Source organism: Diadema setosum, chromosome 14, assembly GCF_964275005.1.
Source record: "Diadema setosum chromosome 14, eeDiaSeto1, whole genome shotgun sequence".
Lineage (NCBI taxonomy): Eukaryota > Metazoa > Echinodermata > Echinoidea > Diadematoida > Diadematidae > Diadema > Diadema setosum.
Genome location: NC_092698.1, coordinates 9,107,560 through 9,129,726, shown reverse-complemented (window position 1 = coordinate 9,129,726; position 22,167 = coordinate 9,107,560). Strand labels below are relative to the sequence as shown.

General features: G+C 37.9%; 1 protein-coding gene, 1 long non-coding RNA gene and 1 pseudogene across 2 annotated transcripts in view; 1 reads left to right on the top strand and 2 right to left on the bottom strand.

Annotated features, from left to right (window-relative positions):
• LOC140237526 (DC-STAMP domain-containing protein 2-like) overlaps nt 1-22,167 on the top strand; it is a 116,663-nt gene that overhangs the window by 45,013 nt on the left and 49,483 nt on the right. The window lies entirely within an intron of this gene.
• Nucleotides 12,949-15,845, bottom strand: LOC140238047 (uncharacterized). Its single transcript, XR_011901881.1, has 3 exons — nt 15,778-15,845; nt 14,906-15,018; nt 12,949-13,044 (listed from the first exon to the last, which is right to left on the bottom strand). It is a non-coding gene; the product is annotated as an uncharacterized lncRNA (long non-coding RNA).
• LOC140238046 (uncharacterized) lies at nt 16,347-20,320 on the bottom strand (annotated as a pseudogene).

The window sequence follows — 22,167 nt, the reverse complement described above, 5'->3', positions numbered from 1 at the left end:
GAGAGCTCAATTTCAACATTTTAACATGAAGCGTAGTTTACACTTTGATGCAGATTTTTTTTTTAACTTTTTCTTTACACATTTACACATATTTACACCTGATCCAGTATGAAACTTGTTTACACTGTATGATGAAACATATTTACACTGAAGTATAAAACATATTAACACATAGAGAAAAAATCTGTTTACTAAAGATCAATTTTAGCCTTAGATAAGAAATGATGTTAAATTATTTGGCATATTAACACATCTAAAGGAGAACTTTAACAGTAAAACAGTGATGCGTAACAAAGTCACCAGCAGTAACAGAAAACGAAAATTAATAATTGTAAAATTTTGTACATTATATACACGACAAAGTAATAAAAAAAAACAATAATTGCTTAATGATTAGTCAAGCTATTTTGATTGATCACATGAGTAAAAAAAGATTAAAAGCGAAGCATAATGGCATTGCAATACTTAGCCAGATTTAAAAGTGTGTCTTAGTTGGTTGTGTTGAGTAATTTTTCCATTTTGAAAGTATTTGGCCTTTTTGTAAAGTTACTGTCTAAATACAATTTTCTCTCCGTGGAAAGAGCCGGACAAACAAACAAATAATGTCATTCATTGTATTTTGCATGTTTGCCCCATCACATACTGTGAGTTCCACCATGGCTATACTAATTTCCTTTGGTATCGGGCCTCAAATCTGTGACAGCAATTTGCTCGGGAAGTACCAGCATAGAGTCCAAATCTGCTGTCACTTTCCAGTCACATGTTGAAGCCAGCAATCCCGTATGCTTTCTCTTCGCACCCCTTGTTACCGATTCTCCCTGACGTACAAACTGTATCTTATTGGAGAGGCTACCAGAGACTGGGTTCTGACTCCCAGTGCTCACTTCTTCCTGGAAACCACGTAAAATTACTCTGAGCACGCGATTATGCCTTCACGTGTAGCGACCTTGCTGCAGACTATTAAGGGCAACCAGCTATTTAAGATGTGTGTTGTCGTGCACACCGTGCACTCTTTTTCTCCACACAAGGCACAGGCATCACTCGAAGCGAGACTCCATCTCTGAAGGTTTTTCGGGGACGACACTGTATCATAAGTTGTGCCTATGACGAACTGGAGAAGTTAGGGACTGGTATCAAACAATGTCGAATAGGCGTTACTCAGTTCAAAGATTAGCCAGTCATAGTTTGGATAACGTTCATGGATTATGGTTTGTTTATTGTTGTTGTTTTTTTCGCAAGATAATAATTATGCTGATCACACAGCAATCTCCGAGAAGGACTGCCATTCCAAAATCCCCTATATTATATAGATATATCATGTTTGTAGTCCGCGTGTTGATACCAGTACAGCAAACATGACATAGTGGGGTAGTAATGCATTTTAGTCCAAAAGTGTTATTTATTTAAACCAACTTTTCGACGCATTCACACGTCTTCTTCAATAAACAAGATGACTCTATTCTCTATTATACACAAGAATGGTAGTCATAGAAATGTTTCTAGTAACGCGCGTGACAGTGACAATTTTTTTTTTATTTTCTTATGTCACCCAAAGTCAGGGTATTGAAGAAAATTTGAACAAACATCGTAAGAGATAAAATCAGTTAATACATTATAAATTACATATATACTGTAGATATATATAGGCCTACAGAAAATTGCATGTTATTTACAAAATATATACAGAATATACTGAATGGCGCAGGATCCAGGAGAGAGAAAGAGAGTGAGAGAGATGGGGAGAGAGAGAAGGAAGATAAACAAAACAGTTAAAAAAAGCAGGGCAGCAATAACGCAGGTAAAAGCAGTTTCAATAGTATAAAGCAAAACATTGTAAATACCTTTTAGCAAAAAACAAACAATAATATAGAATAATTGTGGAGCTTCATTATTTCCTTACAAAATTTAGCTGAATTAATGAACTCACTACGATTTCTGGAATTGAATGATAGGGACTTCTTTAAAGTGTTTGGTCTTATTCTATAATAGGACTTAATGAATTTATTTCTGGCATTAGTAAATGTATGGCACTCAAATAGTGAAATTCATCACCGAGTCTATATGAATTACATAAATTACAAAATCGATCACTATGTTCGATACCCACATCTACCAGTCACAATTGGCAATCTGTGGTTGGCACAGCGAAATTTGGAAAGAGTTTGAACATGCTTGGAATTATTAACAAGTATGAATCTAAACACAAATTCGTTTTGAAGATCCTGTAATTGGTACAACATGAACTGTTTCTTATCTTCGACTGCCAATTCTGTACAAACGCGTGGGGTATCTAAGTAGCATTGTGCGAATGGTCATAGCATGCGCATTTGCAGTCGTGGTCAATTTGTATGATTATGAAGTAATGATAATGATTAATGTCGCAACGACATGAATGTGCATAAGTAACCAAGCAGATCATATCAATTTAAAGCATGTAAGTGAATATCGAAAGAGTCCACCAAGAAACTCACCTGGCTGACGCGATTTGCCGGTATGATGAGTTGTTTCGGAGTATTTTGAGATCAAAAAGTTACTAAAGTATTCCAGAGGGATCCAGGTTAACTCGGTCTCAGAGGTTCTTTGATGCATGCGGTATCAACTCGGCCCATAACTGCGACCAGCGAGAACGCGAAGGCGAGTTAGCCTGACCCCTATCTGGTAAGTTCTGAAATGTGAACATCCGTTGGTAAATATTATCAAAAGGATCTGACTCACAAGCGTGGTCGTTGTCGTCAGGTAGTTGGTTGGTATCATCTTCGTCAGAATCGTGGTGAAAATGTGCCTTAAGACGTAGCCGTCGAAAAAAAAATTCTCAAAGTCACTACGTGCCTCGAATTCATCCACTCGTTCTGATGTAGGAATGAAACACAATCCGCGTTTGAGGACAGAGATTTCATCTTTCGTAAGAGGAAGATCAAGTGGTTTGGTGACAGCAAGCTTCTCATCATCCAACGGAATTCGGTGGGCACAATTAGTAATGAGTCGAAGTTTCTCTAAAATCCTTCTTTTGTTGGGAGTTAGTAATTCAAAGTACTCATGATTGTAGATGTGAACCAAACGGCGAATCTGACGGAGTTGATCATACGAGCATAGACTGGTAAGTTTCTTGCGTCGTTCTAGTTGTCTTTGATGAAAGGTCACAATCTAACGGGTTAAAGGTTGGATTCCAGGGTTACTCTCATAAGTCTACGCAAGCATTGGTTGAAGTTCCGTAAAACCAAATGTGGTTCGAGATGATGTATAAGTTTAGGTTGTCAGAGACATGAAAGGGTTACAGTTTACCGGCAGCCAATTATAGAGCAGGAAAATGTAGCGTAAAGTGCTATGCTCTGAAATGTGGGTATTTACGCTAGATGGTGGCAACCATATTTATCAACAATGACTATTAATCCGTTTGGTGATACGGTCAGTGATTAGGTTATCGACAATTGCATTTGTTAACGTGTGTTTTCTTCGGTCTGTGCGGTGATCATCTGTGTGTTATCCCATAGGGGGTTCGGGAGCGTCCCTCGATATGTTACGCAGTTCTTTAGAATGTACTTGCGCAAGAGATTCTAGTCCTAGATACTTGCGTTCTGCTAGAGCGGTGCTGTAAGGGAGCCATCAAGAGTAGACAACTGGAAAACATGATGATTTGGGGTGAGATCAGAACAACAAGAAAAAAAAAAGTCGATTAATTTAGAAGAGCTGGATTTACGGCAGCTGCTTCGTCGGGTATATAACTGTCACCTTCTTCAGAAAAGCCAAAAGTTGATCGGACTGCCCTTCCAAATATCGCCGACGGAAGGTGAACTCCGCCAGGTACATGTCGGTCCTGTCCCGCTACCCGGTGGAAGGGTGCGCTTGACAGCCCTCCATGTAGACTCGAGGGTCTGCGTGTGTGCTCCGGTTTCACTTACGAATTCAATACTGTGATTAATAGTTTCGTAAATGAAACCCTAGTTCTGTAGCCGACGCACCACCACCTACAATCACTCAAGATTTTGGTCCCTGCCCGAAATCTACTCCCTGATTCAAGATATCGCGTCGCGTCGGCCGTACGATGAGCTACGCGAACCACGAAATATCTCTGTGGATTGTCTTTCTCGATCCCACCGAAGATCCAAGAACCATCTCCTTCCCTTATTGCAGAAGTTGAAGAAAAATGCAAATTATGCCTATTCGGCAAGTTAACACCAGGCTCTGTATTACATACACCATGTAACATTCTCTATTCAAGAATGTGCCTTTCAACTGTGCTTATTCAGCACAACTGGTATCCTTACGGAGGATTTCCATTCCTGATGAGTTGGCAATACTTGGAGTCAGAGTTGAAGGGGTGGGGGGGGGGGGAGGGAAGAAGGGGGTGCACATACTCTGTACATGCACCGAGCATCAATAACTGCTGAAAAGTGGTAACTTAGAAAATATAACGAGGGAAGATGCATTATAATACATCCAATACGTGCCATTGCATGTAAACACATCCTTACAACAATTCCTTGTTTATCCCTTAACATACTGACTCGTGCTATATAACACACATCCTTTCCATAGTAATCTTGCCAAAGTGTCTTAACTTGTACTCAGCACACGAGTGTATTATGTGGCAACCGAAAAGTGCTGACTTAGACAATGTGACAAATGTATATGAGACACTCTTTAGATGACGCCATACAATGTGTAGCGGGAAACTCCCAGTGGGGATAAAAAAAAAAAGTAATATCTACTAGAGATAACACAACCAGAATTAGAAAGTCTGGTACTTTGGAATAACTTTCTGTTGCTGCGCGTGCCTCTATACGCGATCTATCGATCTATCCAAAGATCTCGATCAGTAGAGAAAAATGCTGCCACCACCCTACGGAGAACTGGGACCCCGTTCTATACCTTCATTGAATCTCATCCGAGTACACCTCAATTCTTCATCTGCATCAGTTCAACAAGCACCAGCAATTACCATGGACATCTTGCAGGAGAGTTGTAAACTCACTACAATCAGTGTATTATTTTAGCTCTAGTGCTGTTACAGAATTCCGGCATGTTTGGCCAGGACATGCACACTCCTTAACACGAGTGCTGTATCAAAACCCCCTACCGAACAGTGTGTAAGGCGCAATGACTAGGATTCGTTTGTTTGCCGTATACAAACTACATAGCTCACAAAGTCTCGGGATGCTAACTCCAGACAACTGGTTTACTAGGACAGTTTGTCCTGCTCCACACTCAACATCATTTCACACGAGATATCAATCTCACATTCACAAACACATTCTCGTGATCCAGGCAATAATTCCACTTGGCTCTGTCTTGATATAAATTGCAGAAGTGACATTTTCAATCATGGACTTTCTGTCCATGACACAAATCGAAGTCGTACAAATTGTATAATGTCGTGACAAATTCTACAAATTGAAGTACTTGTATTCAGACTATGAATCGTCGACTTGCCTTTACATTGTAATCATCTTGTGATGACGCCTTTTTTCCTATGAAATAAGATTACGTTTAACTACTTGCTTCACCTAGAGTATAGCGTTAGTTATGTCATTTTATAGTTTAGTTCCTACGAATGTTATTGGATTGTATTTTTAAGGTAAATGATGTTCGTATACCTATCCAGCCTTTACAACGGCATAACGCTCCTAAATCTCGGATGATATTAGGTCAACCCAGAGACACTGCCCACAGCAAAACGCAACCAGCCCTGAGCTCCGCCAAGTTCACTTTATTGTATCAGCTCCCCAGTCACCTCGCCGGGATTTTCACGGCACCTAACCCCTCTGATTACAGCACTGGCTCTTTCTGTCGGCTCAGTGTGCATCGGCAATGAATATTACCAATTAACAACGTAGTCTCGAACTACTGAAAGCTCCTGAACGTTGCCCGAATGCCTACCAAAATATAACCCTTGAAATCAGACGGTCACGAATTCCAAACAACCTTTGCTACGTGTATCGGTAATAAACGGTTAAAGACATTAGGCTACTAAACTGTTTAGTTATCAAATGTATGACTCTTATACCTGATCAGTCAGTCATCTATCAAGTTAACAACTTAACATTCATTACGAATATTACAGACCATATCCAACAACTCATTGGATATATCTCACTTCTATTATGTATAAATATTGTAGGTAACAGAAGTAAGAAACTTGTATCATAAATATGACACGTACATTGTCATAGATTGAAGTAAGAGAAAATGGATGAGCTACTGATTGGATTACTCCCTATATACACTAGTGATTGGAATTATGTATTTACATGATACAAATGCTCGCTATCACATTACTATGTACAATATGCGAGCTTATTATAAACTACGAGGTACTGCACAGTGTAACACTATATACGTAACTGCTTCTCGCAAGGTAATCATTGTGCACTGTCAATAGTAAAACATTAAAAGATGTGCAATAGGATTTGTCCCAATAAAACTCTGTTTACAGTACTATGACATGAGTACAAATCAAATCATGTGACTGGTAAAGAGTAATGTCACAAAATGTTCCAGAAAAATATATCAGGACATAAGAATAAAGCACATTATAATGACAGACTTCATATACAACAAAGACAATATGAGACAATAAGTCTCATATTATACTTCAACCCAAATAGTACATTAATTAAAAGAATTCATCTATTTAGCACGACTAGCGCTGACAAGACAATATTTTGGGACAATCCGTCACATGAGACAATCTGTCTCATCCAAGAAAATCAAGACACTCACTACTTGTATCTAATAAAGAGACAGTTCATTAAAAGAATTCATCCATTTAACAGAGCTAGAACACTTTGTCCCTATATGCATGATATGTATAATTTCTGACAAAATAATATCTTGGGACAATCCGTCCCATGAGACAATCTGTCTCATCCAAGAAAATCGAGACACTCGCTATCTGATAAAGAGAGTGTTAACAAGTGTAAACATAAATGACACTCAATAATCAAGTGACAATACAAATATATTCTATCAAATCTATTCCTTGTCCTATTGAAATGGGGTAACAAAAGTAAGACATACCTTGGAATTGGTAACTGGACTGTAGTGAAGATTGAATTGAATTGAATTCATTCGTTTCATTTCCATTTTACATTGAATTGTTGTTTACATATTGACACACATTATTACAGTAATATATCAGCACGAATTGACAGAATATAGGGTACTTATACAAACGGAAATGGGGTGACCCAACTAAAAGCATATAGCTTGTAAAATTTGTAGGTCACCATGACGAGTAATATTCATAATTATGTACAGAGTAATCGAGAATATTAGACTCCTGAAACATATTTACATAACTTGTACATATTTACATCTTAAAGGTAGTAAACATGAATGAGAAAGAGAGGGAGAGAACGAGAGAAATAGAAGAAATAAAGTGAGAACCGAAGGGGGGGGGGGAGAGGGGGAAGAAAAAGAAAGAAAGAAAGAAAGAATAAACAGTAGAATTAAAATGAATAGGAATTCCACATGAATAATATACCATGTAGAAATTGATATAAGATTACATTATAGGGTAAAAGTGTCCAGATATCTGGTATAGGATTATAAAGGCTAGTTACATCGTGACATATTTACTCAGAAGACTTAGTTTTAATTTGTATTTAGATGTTTTGAGGATTGTGGTTTGTTGAAGAGAGGCTAAAGAATTCCAATATTTTGGTCCAGCAAAAGCAAGTGTATTGTGTTTAAAGTTAGTTCTAATGGATGGCAGGTGGTAAGAAGAAGACTGTCGAGTGTAGTAATTGTGCACTTGTTCATTCATAGCAAAAAGTGACGAAATAACCTGTGGAAATTCAGAATTCTTCGAGCTGTACATAATGGATCCTAGATTCATAAAATATATATCCTGTACTTTTAGAAATTTATTTTCATAAAAGAGTTCATTAGTGTGAGAACGTGATGTTGTACCAGAAATAATTCTCACTGCCCGTTTTTGAAATAATGATTTATCCAAGTATACTGCCCGTTTTTGAAATAATAACGATTTATCCAAGTATAATTTTGCTGAGTTTCCCCAGGCAAGAACGCCATAATTTAGATAGGGTAGTACAAGGGTTGAGTATAGTATACGCAATATATTCTTTGGATGACTATAAAGTTCTGCTAACTGCTGACGGTCAGGAGCTCAGATTAACCCGACAATTGAATTATTGTTTAAGTTTTTTTTTTTCTCAAATTATAGCCTATTTTTTTGCGTCTGATTTGATTACGCTAGGATGCACATAGAAACGATGCCCTGAATGCAGACTAAGCGCAAGCCTTGCCTTATGAATATTCATTAGCTAGAGTAACTGCCATTGACAATGACAATTGACAATGACAATTGACAATGACAATTTTATTCATTTCATGTCACCCAATCAGGGTATTGGAGATAACCATGTGAATCATACATTTGAGATTACATATCGACAAAAAAAAAAAAAAAAAATATGAAAAAGTACAATGAAGGTCCATAAATTCACTGGGGGAAAAAATCGTATAATGTTATGCAATTAACCAAATAACCAAATAACTAAGTCTGTAACATAACTGTACAAGAAAAAAATAATAAAACAATGCAAAAACAAGGATGGTCCTGGTTGGCACCAGTAAATGATGATACAATGCGGAAAATTGATATTCGAAGATGACAAATCAGACAGAAAATTAACATTATAATAATAATTCAGTGTTTACCATAAGTTTTCTATGAGTTCTTGCAGAAAATGCGTCTGTTGAATATACGCAAGAAGAATGCTTATAGTTACGGCGCTCTCATGAATGAAAATCCCGCAGTGCAAAAGTATGAATATTCATTAGTTACTCCAACTCACAGTGGAAAGAGTATGCGTACCTCGTATTGTAATAGTAGTCCCATTTATTGTAATTCATGTAATTGACTTATCTGTAAATCACAGTGTATTGACCACATACACATAAGGCTAGTCTTTCTCTCCAGACTTCTGATCTAAGGAAACATTTCAAAAAGACCTCTCCGTCACAAATGTAAGCCATCTGCTTTATCCATGTAATCATTCCCCTTTATTCAGTCTAATAATTCTAATAATATTTGCCAAACTTCACTATCTTTATAGAAAGTTATCGTTGGTATGCGCACATTGACTGCCTATACAATGTGCCTATAGTATTCTTGCCAAAATGTCCAAACTTATACTTCATATATACCAATGTACTGTGTGGCAACAATGCCGGAGAGTACCAACTTATTAAAACTCTAACCAGTACAGTAGATTCATTTGTACATCACTTGTTTCCTAATGAGGTATGCTTTACCACATTGAACTAAGTTATGAGAGTGCGTGGGAACGTTTCTACTGATTGATATATCTAATTAAAGGTTGATTTACTAAGACCAAGAAAAAAAATTCTGCATTCAAATACGAGAGTTTGTGTTAATTTCACATCTACTTAAGACGATCCAAAATATCAATAATGGTGTTGTAAAAGATTATTATTGTATAGGGAGTCCGCAGTCACAGAGAGTCCAAAAATTGATAAAGATTTATTGATCATTAAAAATCCATCCCATGTTTCCCAAAACCAAGGATCCCTGGGTCCCGTATTTCCACACGTCTTCGACATCCTCTTGTGTCTCTCCTTGGTCTCATTCTAGAGTGAATAAATTGTTCGGGAAACAATAAAGCATATGACTGAGTATCTCAGTCTATATTAACACTTTATATAGAAGGAGAATGAGTCTCAAATACGCCATCTGTAGATCCAACAAGAAGGTTTTTATTCACAAAATTTTCAACCCGCCTCGGGCCTTCGTCAGTGTATAATATCTATAATTCTATCAGTCTACACTTTGGTCACTATACTATAAGAATCCATCTCTTCTAACATTTCCAACAACATAACCATTCTTGACTGTCAACAACATTATAATATCCTTATCTAAACCAAGTACATCAGTAAAATGACATATTCCTAAGCTCTACAAGGCATAAAAACAAAGTAAGATAGACTTACGGTGGCTGCAAGCTGAGAGAGCTATGGATGAATGAAAGCTGTTGAGAGTATACTGTTGTGAATGAAGATTCGCCAGAAAGTGACAAATCGAGCTTCCCGCCGGTTATATCGCGGGCCGGCCCCCGGCCTCTCATTGGCTGGAAGTCCCGTAATTATGCCCTTTAGTATTCTTCGCCCTCTACGACCGCGTTCAGTGTCGGTAGGACAACTAACGGGTTACACATCTACAACACAGGGGAACCCGCGAACTACAAACGGGACAGTCGGGATTCTGACTATAAATCAAGCTTAATTATTCAGGGTATTTATCAAAAACAGTAAATTATGGTATTTGAGAATTATGAGTAACTCTCAGCTTGACTGACTACAGAAATAGGTACTGTATACAAGTTTAATTCATGTGATAAGTTAGGCTGCGCTATACAGTCGCGACTTTTATAGTCCCACGCACTATAATCTATACTTTGGTGTTATCCATCCCTAAATGTGTAAAATGAATGTGTATCACGAACGTACTTTCTAAATAAAGTTTTATGTCTGCACTTAAAAAAAGAAAAAAAAAAAGAATGTATGGAGGCGGTATTCACCACAATATCGTCGGCGACCATCCGAACCGTCGTATCGCTCAGCGGTGTGCGAGAACACGTTTTCGAGAAAAACGCGTTTGAAGTTTGGGGGTGCTTTGAAGTCTAGTGTGAAGAAATTTCTTGCTTTTATTCCCGATCTTTTTATATGAAAAGAAAGGCAAATTCCAGACGATTCGTATAATATATGTATCTAAAATCATTTATGAATAAAACTAATGCTACGTTCACAAAAAGAAAGGCCTCCGCACAGGAAGAGTCGAAAAACAGGTATACGACGGTTCGGAGATCGCACTCTCAGTACGCGCGGTCATCCGAACTGACGTATCGGGGTGATACGTCAGTTTGCTGAACGCGCGTACCGAGAGTGCGACCTCCGAACCGTCGTATCCTATTCTTATAACACGCGCGTCTATGCGGTATGCATAGTTACTTGGTATTTATCTATAAAACGAGTGATTTCGTGCATATTTTTGTGTGAATGCAACTATGCAGTGTCATAATTTCATAAGATGTAGTACAAATACATCCAAGGTCTAGTTTTGACATGCATGATGAAACACTGGCGGGGGAATGGGGAGGTTCCTCTGCAGATTGTTTGTTTGTTTGTTTTTTCGTTTTTTCACATGAATTACGCTTCAGGAATCAGACGAGTGTTCCTTTGATGTAAAAAAACAAACCAACAAACAAACAAACAATCAAAAAACCCACTCCATGTTTAGGACACATTATCTTTGATCAGTTTGTATCTAATTTGTATCAGGCAAAAAGTGGTTATACATGTATTGTGCAAGAGGTGGAGCTTATGAAATTATTGCTTTTTCATTGCAGCCTGCCTCTTCTTTTCCCCTCATTTCATCTTCTCATTGCTCTCCTCCACCTCTTCTCTTTCCCTTGCCACGCTTTAACCCTCTCTCCTACTCTCCAATACATGTACTACAAACAAAAACCAAAATCACACATCCACGCCTTGCTATTCTTTGTGATAATTCATGTCGCAATCATGACTGTAATGACCTAACTGTCATTCTTTCTAAGCTGCCATGATGGATACTGTACATTTGAACCCATGAATAAAGATTTTCTTTTACAGCTCTAAACCAGACCACATGCATGGCAGACATAATTCATGATCATTCTGTTGGGTAAAACTCAATTATCAGCTTGCTCATCAGAAATAACAAGCAAAAAATTTACTTAGCCACACGTCTGTCTCACAGTATTGTTTTTATATATATATATATATATATATATATATAATATACGTTCAGGACTCTGAAACACATGCAAATTAATTTTCTACACAGAAACATCTACACACACAAACATGGATTGTACTTGTTCACACAAATGATAAAGGTGTATTGTCCTACAGACCCCTACAGACTTAAATGATATTCAAGTACATGTAATACTATGAATATCATTTCACTTCCAATTGATATGCTGACATTTTAGTGTGCATAATATTATGATTTCCTCATGATATGAGATCCCAGTACATAGAAGAGAAAAAAACAAAACAAAGAAAGTGAGTCTAGACAAGGCTGCATTTTAATATTTATTTCAAAATCAATCAATATCTCACATCCAAAAAGAAAAGAAATGGACATGTCCTTAAATACAATGGTCAAATTTCATTAAAAACTTTTATATTTACAGAATGATCAAGATGTCTGTGGTACTGTAAAATAAATATTGATTTAAATTCATTGATAATGAACATGTCCTTACAATGGTTACATTTCCTCGAAAATTTTTAAATGTACAAATCAAGATGTCTTTGGTAAAATAAATATTGATCTAAATTAATTGTTAAACCGATTTTAACCTGAGAAAATTGTACACAATACAGTTTATATTGAAATACATTCTGAAACATTCATTAGATGGAAATGGCTTAAAGCAGAGGGCCAACTTCCTCCTAATATTAGTGAATCTCTGATAACTCAGGTCTTAGGGCTAAAAAAAAATCAGTATGATATAAGTTGTTATTATGTGCATGTTTGTGATTGTACATTGTACTTTCATTTCGATATAACAGTAATATCGACGCAATGGTCCTACAGAAATCAAATCACATTTGGAAGGAGGAATAAAGCTGTTACATGTACATCTTTTACATGAAAAAATATGACAATTATATTATTGTTGACAATTATTGTTAAAGAAATAGCAAAGCTTATTACGATATCATAGAATATTTGATAGCTATAGAATAGACAAATCATAACATGGCGAATTGTGGTGGGGAGATAGTGCTGAGTGATAAATCATCAAAAATTTGAATACATAGACTAAATTGCTTTTGCATGCACAAACAACTGTAAGCACCATAGGCAAGCAATACTAGTAATTAGTGAGAAGTTGGTCAGAGCTGATATTTTGCTGGGATGGATCTGATGGTGCTTCATTGTTCAATTCTGGTACAAAGTGTGTATTGGTATCTCTTGAATGCAGTCCATGTCCTTGGTGATGCCAACTGGAAATGAAGAAAACAAAAAGAACTAGAAATGTCGCTTTGGCGACTGGTATGCCTCCGCCATAATGCATGATTTTCCCAATAGGTCTAGATAGTACATGTGGACACTGTGTGATTACATTTTCACAAAATTGGCAAAATATCGGAATGACAAGTTTGTCACAAATGTGTTGAATGTTCACCTTCCTTGACGTAGGTTTAATTGGCTGAATAAGAGAGCATGTATCTAGGGATTTAAGGACTTTAACTTGACTTTGACCCATTCATACATTTAGGCATTGAGTAATTTTCAAGGTACAGGTGTGGAGAAAAAGTGAAATTTCTGAATTGAATAGTAAATTGTTACCATTTTCATCTGGCCCTTGACCCTAAAATTCATAAGATAATTACTTTCAGGTAGAACATGCATAATTGTACTAAGTTTCAAGGTAACTTGAGCCACTTCCGAGATATGGAGGAAAAAGTTAGTTCAGCACTTTCACTTGATCTTTGACCTTTTGACCTTGAGGCAAAAAGAGAAAAAAAAAAAAAACTTTCCAGAGAATTTCTATTAGGTTACACACGCATACACCAAGTGTAAAAAAATAACCCTGCCGGCATTGCATAAATATGAGGGTAATAGTAAAATTTTGAAGTATTGCACTTGACCTTTGACCCCTGACCTTTGACCCCATGAACCCTACATTCTCTAGATAATCACTTCCAGTCAGTACATGTATATACTATGTTCCATGAAGATACCTTGAACAATTTTCCAAGGTACGGAGAAAAAAAGAAGTTTTAATATTTTTACTTGACCTTTTGACCTTTGACCTTTGACCTCATGACCCAAACTTTCACCAGAGAACCTTAATTGGGTAATACATGTATACACTAAGTTTCAAGAAAATATCTTCAGGCATTCAATAGATATGGTGGAAATAGTGAAATTTTATGTATTTGACCCTGACCTTTTGACCTTTGACCTTTGACCTCATGACCCAAACTTTCACCAGAGAATCTTAATTGGGTAATACATGTATACACTAAGTTTCAAGAAAATCTCTTCAGGCATTCAATAGATATGGTGGAAATAGTGAAATTTTATGTATTTGACCTTGACCTTTTGACCTTTGACCTTGAGCATGTGCACCCAAAAGTTGATAGGCACAACTTCACCCCCTAATACACATACATGCCAAGTTTCATTAGGATACCTCAACAGGTTTCGATAGTTACCTTGTCCACAAAATTCATTACGGACGGACGGAAGGACGGACGGACGGACGGACGGACGGACGGAAGGATGGACGGACGGACGGACGGACGGACGGACGGACGGACGGACAACCCGAAAACATAATGCCTCCGGCACCACTTCGTGGCGGAGGCATAAAAACAAGATACACATGGGGCATAAATATTACATTTGTATTATCATGTTTATTTAAAGACTGAATTTATCATTTCTTTGAAAGGACAAGATGTCATCCAGATTACAACTCGTGGTGGATCCATGGGTGGACATATGGGGTGTAAGATGCCCTTATCGTTTTTGTTTTTTTAAACAAAAAATCAACAGAAAAAAACTGGAGGACGTGCATGTGGTTCCCCCCCCCCCCCCCCCCACACACACACACTTTACAGAATTCCTGGACCCACCCCTGACAACTGCAAAAAAAAAAAAAAAATAATGGTACATATTAGCCAGGATGCTACATTCTATGCTTGTGTATAGTTGATGTCATTCTTTTTATTTGTTATTGTATATGACAGCAATAGCATCATTTAATCCAGATTACTAATGCTTAATCCAACAAGATTGAATCAGCAATATCTGGCTGGGTTTCCCAATTAGATTAAGTGCTTTACAAACACTCACCAGTGAGAAGTTGGTCAGAGCTGACATTCTGCAGGATAGATCTGACAGTGCTTCATTGTTCAATACTAGCATTGGTATCTCTTGAATGCAGTCCATGTCCTTGGTGATGCCAACTGGAAATGAAGAAAACAAAAAGAAAAACAAATACACATGGTGCACAAACATTTCATTTGTTTCCATCATATTTATTGAAAGATTAACTTTATAATTTCTTTGACTAAGATTAACCTTTTACTAGCACAATTTTCAGATAGCCCTTTGGAAATGTCCACAAACAAGAGTTTTTTTGCCCATCAGCAGAGATCGGACAGGCTGGTGATCTGCATTAATGCGAAAGCAGTCAAACGGCACACGCATCCTCATTTGAGAATTGCTCATAGATTATCACTCTGCTGGGAAGGTCCAGGTACAATTGCCAGACAAGCTACATTCTCCAGTTGTGTGTTACCCATATCATTAATCTTGTTTGCTACAATATGACAAGAAGGACAACATGTCATCCAGATTGCAACAAGTGGTTAATTCATGTGGGGCACATCGGGTGTAAGATACCCTTTATTTTTGTCTTTTTTTAACAAAAGAAATAAACAGAAAAACTGGAGGACATGCATGTCCCCCTCCCCCCCCCCCCCAACTTTCACAGAATTCCTGGGCCCACCCCTGACAACTGCAAAAAACACTGGTACATGGTAGCCAGGATGCTACATTCTTTGCTTGTGTGTAGTTTATGTCATCCTTTTTAATTGCTATTAAAGTGTATAAGACAGCAATAGCATCATTTAATCGTAATTACTAATGGATATCCCAACAAGATTAATGCAGCAATATCTGGTTGGGTTTTCCAACAAGATTAAGGCTTTACAAATACTCACCAGTGAGAAGTTGTTCAGAGCTGACATTTTGCAGGGATGGGTCTGATGGTGCTTCGTTGTTCAATTCTGGTATTTGTATCTCGTGAATGCAGTCCATGTCCTTGGTGATGCCAACTGGAAATGAAGAAAACAAAATACAAACGGTGCATAGAAATTACATTTTTTTAAAATCGTATTTATTGAAAGATTGACTTTATCATTTCTTTCAAAGGACAAAATGTCATCCAGATTACAACCCATGGTTTATCCATGCGGGGACACTTGGGGTTTAAGATGCCCTTTTTAAAACAAAACAAAAAAAAAAATCAACAGAGAAAAACTGGAGGATGTGCGTGTGGTCCCCCCCCCCAATTTGCAGAATTCCTGGACCTACCCCTGACAACTGCAAAAAATACTGGTACATGGTAGCCAGGATGCAACATTCTATGCTTGTGTATAGTTGATGTTATTCTTTTTATTTGCTATTATATGGCAACAATAGCATCATTTAATCCGGATTACTAATTGATATTCCAACAAGATTGATTCAGCAATATCTGGTTGGGTTTCCCAACAAGGTTAAGGCTGTACTAACACTCACCAGTGAGAAGTTAATAGTCAGAGCTGACATTCTGCTGGGGTGAATCTGACGGTGCTCCTTCATTGTTCAATACTAGCGCTGGTATCTCAGGAAGGCAGCTGATGTCTTTTTTGATGCCAACTGTAAATGAGGAAAACAAAATATACATAGCCCATGTCTATTTTATTGTTTCTATCAGATTTTTTTTAAAGAATGACTTTATCTTTTTTTTTAATATTAAGATTAACCTTTTAATACCACAATTTTCAGAAAGCCCTATTTAAATGTCCACAATCAAGAGGGTTTTTCTTTGCCCATGAGCAGAGATCAGACTGACTGGTGATCTGCATTAATGCGAAAGCAGTCAAACGGTACATGCATCCTCATTTGTTGAGAATTGCTCATAGATTATCACTCTGCTTGGAAGGTCCAGGTACAATTGCCAGACAAGCTACATTCTCCAGCTTTGTGTGTTAGCCATTTGTTACAATATGACAAGAAGGATAACATGTCATCCAGATTGCAACCAGTGGTTGATTCATGTGGGGCACATCAGGTGTAAGATACCCTTTATTTTTGTCTTTTTTTTTAAACAAAAGAAATGAATAGAAAAACTGGAGGACATGCGTGTCGTCACCCCCCCCCCCCCAACTTCACAGAATTCCCGGACCCACCCCTGACAACTGCAAAAAAACACTAGTACATCGTTGCCAGGATACTACATTCTTTGCTTGTGTGTAGTTTATGTCATCCTTTTTAATTGCTATTGAAGTGTATAAGACAGCAATAGCATCATTTAATCTCAACTACTAATGGATATTCCAACAAGATTAATGCAGCAATATCTGGGTGGGTTTCCCAACAAGATTAAGGCTTTACAAACACTCACTAGTGAGAAGTTGGTCAGAGCTGACATTTTGCTGGGATGGATTTGATGGTGCTTCGTTGTTCAATATTGGTATTTGTATCTCGTGAATGCAGTACATGTCCATGGTGATGCCAACTGGAAATGAAGAAAACAAAAAGAAAAAGAAAATACATATGGTGCATAGATATTACATTTTTAAAAATCATATTTACTGAAAGATTGACTTTATCATTTCTTTGTAATCCAGATTACAACCAATGGTGGATCTGCGCAAGGACACATGGGGTTTAAGATGCCCTTTTTTTATAACAAAAAATAAACAGAGAAAAACTGGAGATGTGTGTATGGTCCCCACCCCCCAGCTGGCACATAGTAGCCAGGATGCTACATTCTTTGCTTGTGTATAGTTGCTGTCATTCTTTTTATTTGCTATCATGACAGCAATAGCATAATTTAATCTGGATTACTAATTGATATTCCAACAAGATTGATTCAACCATATCTGCTTGGGTTTCTGAACAAGATTAAGGCTTTACAAACACTCACCATTGAGAAGTTGGTCAGAGCTGACATTCTGCTGGGATGGATCTAACGGTGCTCCTTCACTGTTCAATGCTAGCTTTGGTATCTCTGGAATGCAGCTGATGTCCTTTTTGATGCCAACTGTAAATGAGGAAAACAAAATATACATAGTGCATATATTTTTCACTGTTGATATCATATTTTTTTATAAGTTGAATTTACTTTTTTTTTTTAAATTAAGATTAACCTTTTAATAACACATTTTTCAGATAGCCCTATGTAAATGTCCACAAACAAGAGTTTTATTTTTGCCCATCAGCAGAGATCGGATAGACTGGTGATCTGCATTAAATGCAAAAGCAGTCAAGCGGTACATGCATCCTCTTTCCACAGTCAATTGCATGTGCTTATGAAGAATACAAAAACATCATTGGAAGTGAGGCACAAAACTAGCATTTGCTAATAGGCTTACAAACTCTTTTGTTACTAGGGCACCCGAATAGGGTCAGCAAGTCAACATTTTTTAAACTCAGCCTTGCTGGCTACACACATAGATCTTCAGTTTTGCAGCAAAACAAGGGCATTATGAAATTGGAAAAAGTAACTAACACAAAATACAAGCAGATGTGACACAGAAAAAGAAAAGATACTGATAGAAGGTCTAAAATGAATTAAGGCTACACAAGTACACGCTCATGTCTTTATTTTGAAAACATGGTATACCAGGTTGTGCTGTATATGAATTGACACAATGAAAACCTAATATACCAGGCACTACTTAAATGCATTCATGCAGTATGGAGTAAGCTACTTCTAACATTGCAGCACAGTTATGAGGTTACCTAGAGGCATTGAATAAACACACACACTGTATACTGTCCATACTTTTTACTACAAGTATGTATTCATTTGTGTGCGCTCAATCTTACCTAATTTCGCCAGGTAAATGTTGTCATCATCGTCATAATCAGAAGTATCATCTTCGTCACTGCTGTCTGCGGTGCTTGTGTTTCCATCATTGCTACTGCTTTCAGAATTCTCTCCCCCATACACAGCAGTAACTGTTCATTTCCACAGTTTCCTGTGCCATCGCATTGACACACGAACTCCAAGTCGTGGGAAGCTGCCCTTCCTGAATTTCAGCTGATCAACAGCTACGGTATTCCTCGTACCCATCTTTGTCCCAAAGGACTTCAACATCTGTTGGTTTCCCTGAGGACAAAGACCTGTAACAAACAAAAACAAACACATTCACTACAAGTTAAATATGTTTAATTTTAGCAGAAATGTTTTACCTCAAGCCTATCTAGTGGTCTATTTATACTGATCATAAAAATGCAAAAGCACAATTCAACTCGATAAACAGATAGAGGGTGAAGATTCCCTGTGCTTATGGTACTGCAAAACTACTCTCTAGAATGTGTGAGCACCTATAGCCTAGCTAGGCTAGATCTGACAAGTGGAACATTGCATTTAGACCTCAATTTATATATTTTAATTATAGTGGAACATCAGCGTATTACTATTAGATATCGCAGGAGGGGCTTACTCAAGTACTTTCCTCTGGCCTGTTAACACACTAAAGCCTTCATTGCAGTGATTTCAATATTATGGAGACTTGGCACTCACAGCGAGATAAAGATGCATGCGATAAAAACATATCGTACTCAGTACCGGTACCGTACAAAGCATTTGCAGTTGGCTAGATCTCTGAACAACACACATGTATTTATGGGCCAGCATAATTTAATCCTACTCCTTGAGTCCTAGGAATACTAGTATCAGATAAATTTACAGACGTTGGTAAAATTATTCAGTTTTACTATAGCCAGTATAGGCCCTTCTACTAGATCCTTGGCTTACATCAATTGGCAAATTCACATGAGATACATTACACTCAGATTTGGGTGTTTTTCTTTGTGTGTGTTTGCAAGCTTGGGGCTCAATCGGCCATAGATATATAAGTAAGTATAGAACCTATCATCAGAACTCTAGGGCCCTACACTCAATGATGAACCAGCGATTAGTGGCTCTAAATTGTTGGCTGTGACTACCTAACTTGTTAGACTCGTCTAGTATTCAGTAATCTCGTACTTTTTGTGGTAATTCCCAAACAACTCACCCTGAAGTGTTAACAGTTTGGCACTGTCCACACCCACTACGTATGAGGTCCATATATGGACCATAAGCACATAAAGCCAACTCAACGAGAACATTGTGAACGTTGTTTTTCTAGACTAAAAGGGTCTATGATTTAAACCCTACTAGTCTAGTCTAGGCCCTATAATAGAGTATCCCTTTGTACCCACATATTTATCTATACACGGGACTACACCTAACAACAAAACGAAATATTTTGGAAAACTCACAATCTGCGTATTTATCTTGACAAGTGACAATCTTACGGATAGAACTTGCTTGGGTCTGTTCATTTTATTTGAAATTGCATGATTTCATAGCTACACATTATAAAACTCACCGGTCCTGGGGAGGGTCCGGTTGACGCTCCATCGTCTGCTTCTGCCAGTTCTGGCGATACGACACCTTCTCTGAACGCGACTCGTAGATTCGCGCCCACCCGAACCGACGTATAGCGATACGTCGGTTCGGATGAACGCCTTCAGCCAATTCGCGTTCAGGCAAAATGACGTATATCAAATTTCTCTGTTAAAAACACAAAATCCGGCTTCAAAATTTTGTGAGTAGAAAGAGTGTGTGCTGGGCTTTCTTAAAACGGCAAAATCTGAAATTCGAAAAATTTACCGAATTTTGACATATACGACGGTTCGGATGGTCGCCGACGATATGTACCATAATATACATTTGTATATATATTTTTAATTGCTGTCCCAAATCCACCCATATAACATTTCTACAAGTGCCCATATCAAAATGTCGTAACAAATTGCTATCCTGGCAATTATGAAAAAGGAAAGAAAGAGAAAAACCAAAACTCTACAAATATACAATATAACATTCCAATATTTTCACATAGCAACTCAAAATTATGAGAACTGATGTCAAAAATACTCTTATCAAGTTGCTGCCCTAGCCATTTGAAACTGCAAATATACAAAATAATATTGAAACAATGATTTCAAATTGCTGTTAATCGTAATTAAAAATCCATGAGATCTGTTCAAATATAAAATACATTTTGTACATGACATCAATATTCTCTTAACCAGCAATACTAACTCTTCAAGTTTACAATGTACAATCATTAACTTACAACAAGTACAAAGATGAGCAAAATATTCCATCAAAATTTGAAAAACAAAAGTAAAAAGAATGAACCCAGTTACAATACGGGTCTATTCGTGGTCGAAGTAGTGTGAATACGTATTGATGCTAGCTCGCTTTTCTTCTCCATGGAGATGATATAAGGGCTCAGTCACTAAAACAATAAACTTCAGTTTTAGCAACCCCATGCGATTACGCCCTATCTGCACCTTCATAATTACTACATCGTCTTCGTCATTGACACTCAAGGACACTGGATGGTTTTGTACGGTGGATTCTTTCATTCTAGGGGACTGGCACTCCGGACATGTTAGTTCTGAAGACTCTCCCTTGCTGGGGGTCTTGAAACCGGACGTATGGACTCTGGAGACTCTGATGTGTTGGGGGTTGGGTCACTGGATCTGTTAGTGCAGTAGACTCTACTCTGCTGGGGGTGGAGACATCGCACGTGTCGGCACTGGGGACTCTGACGGGGTAGGGAATGCAGACACTTGACACAGATCTGGCTGCTCTGCCACGCTGGTGGATGGGGACACCGGGCATGTTGGTGTTGTTGAGCCATGGTCATCGATGTCGGATGCCCCATGTAAACTGATGCTGCAGTCTTCATACTTCTGAAGCTTCTTGGGAATTTTAGGGAAGGTGGAGAGCGATGGCCCAGAAACCGAATGTGTTGCTCGTCGGGGAGCTGTAGGTGTCGAGGGGTGCCCCTTTTCCTCTTTTCTCGTTCTAATTTTCTCAGGAATGCCGGACTAGCCTCCGTCAGCTTACAGGCTCTTGTGTCCTTAGCCGATTGCTGCTCCCCTCGTGTGTAGTGTTTTTTTTTTTTTTTTTTTTTAAAGTTCGCTATCTTCTCACTTTCATAGTAACCAAAATTCGCATTTCCAGGTTAGTGGTATGTGATGTGTGTCCTCCAGATTCTTGTGCAGTTCTGCTAGGCTACTAAATGAACTTTTCCATCTAGTGCAGTTGTGCAACATCAGTACAACAAAACAAAGATAACGCAATACTAATATCGTAGGTAAACTGCGTCTATTCCAGGTATCTTTCCGGTACACGTCTATTTCTCAGTGGATTCTTCTTAGACACTGGCCCCTTTTCCTCTTTTCTCGTTCTGATTTTCTCAGGAATGCGGGACTAGCCTCCGTCAGCTTACAGGCTCTGAGTCTTGTATCTTTAGCCGATCGCTGCTCCCTTC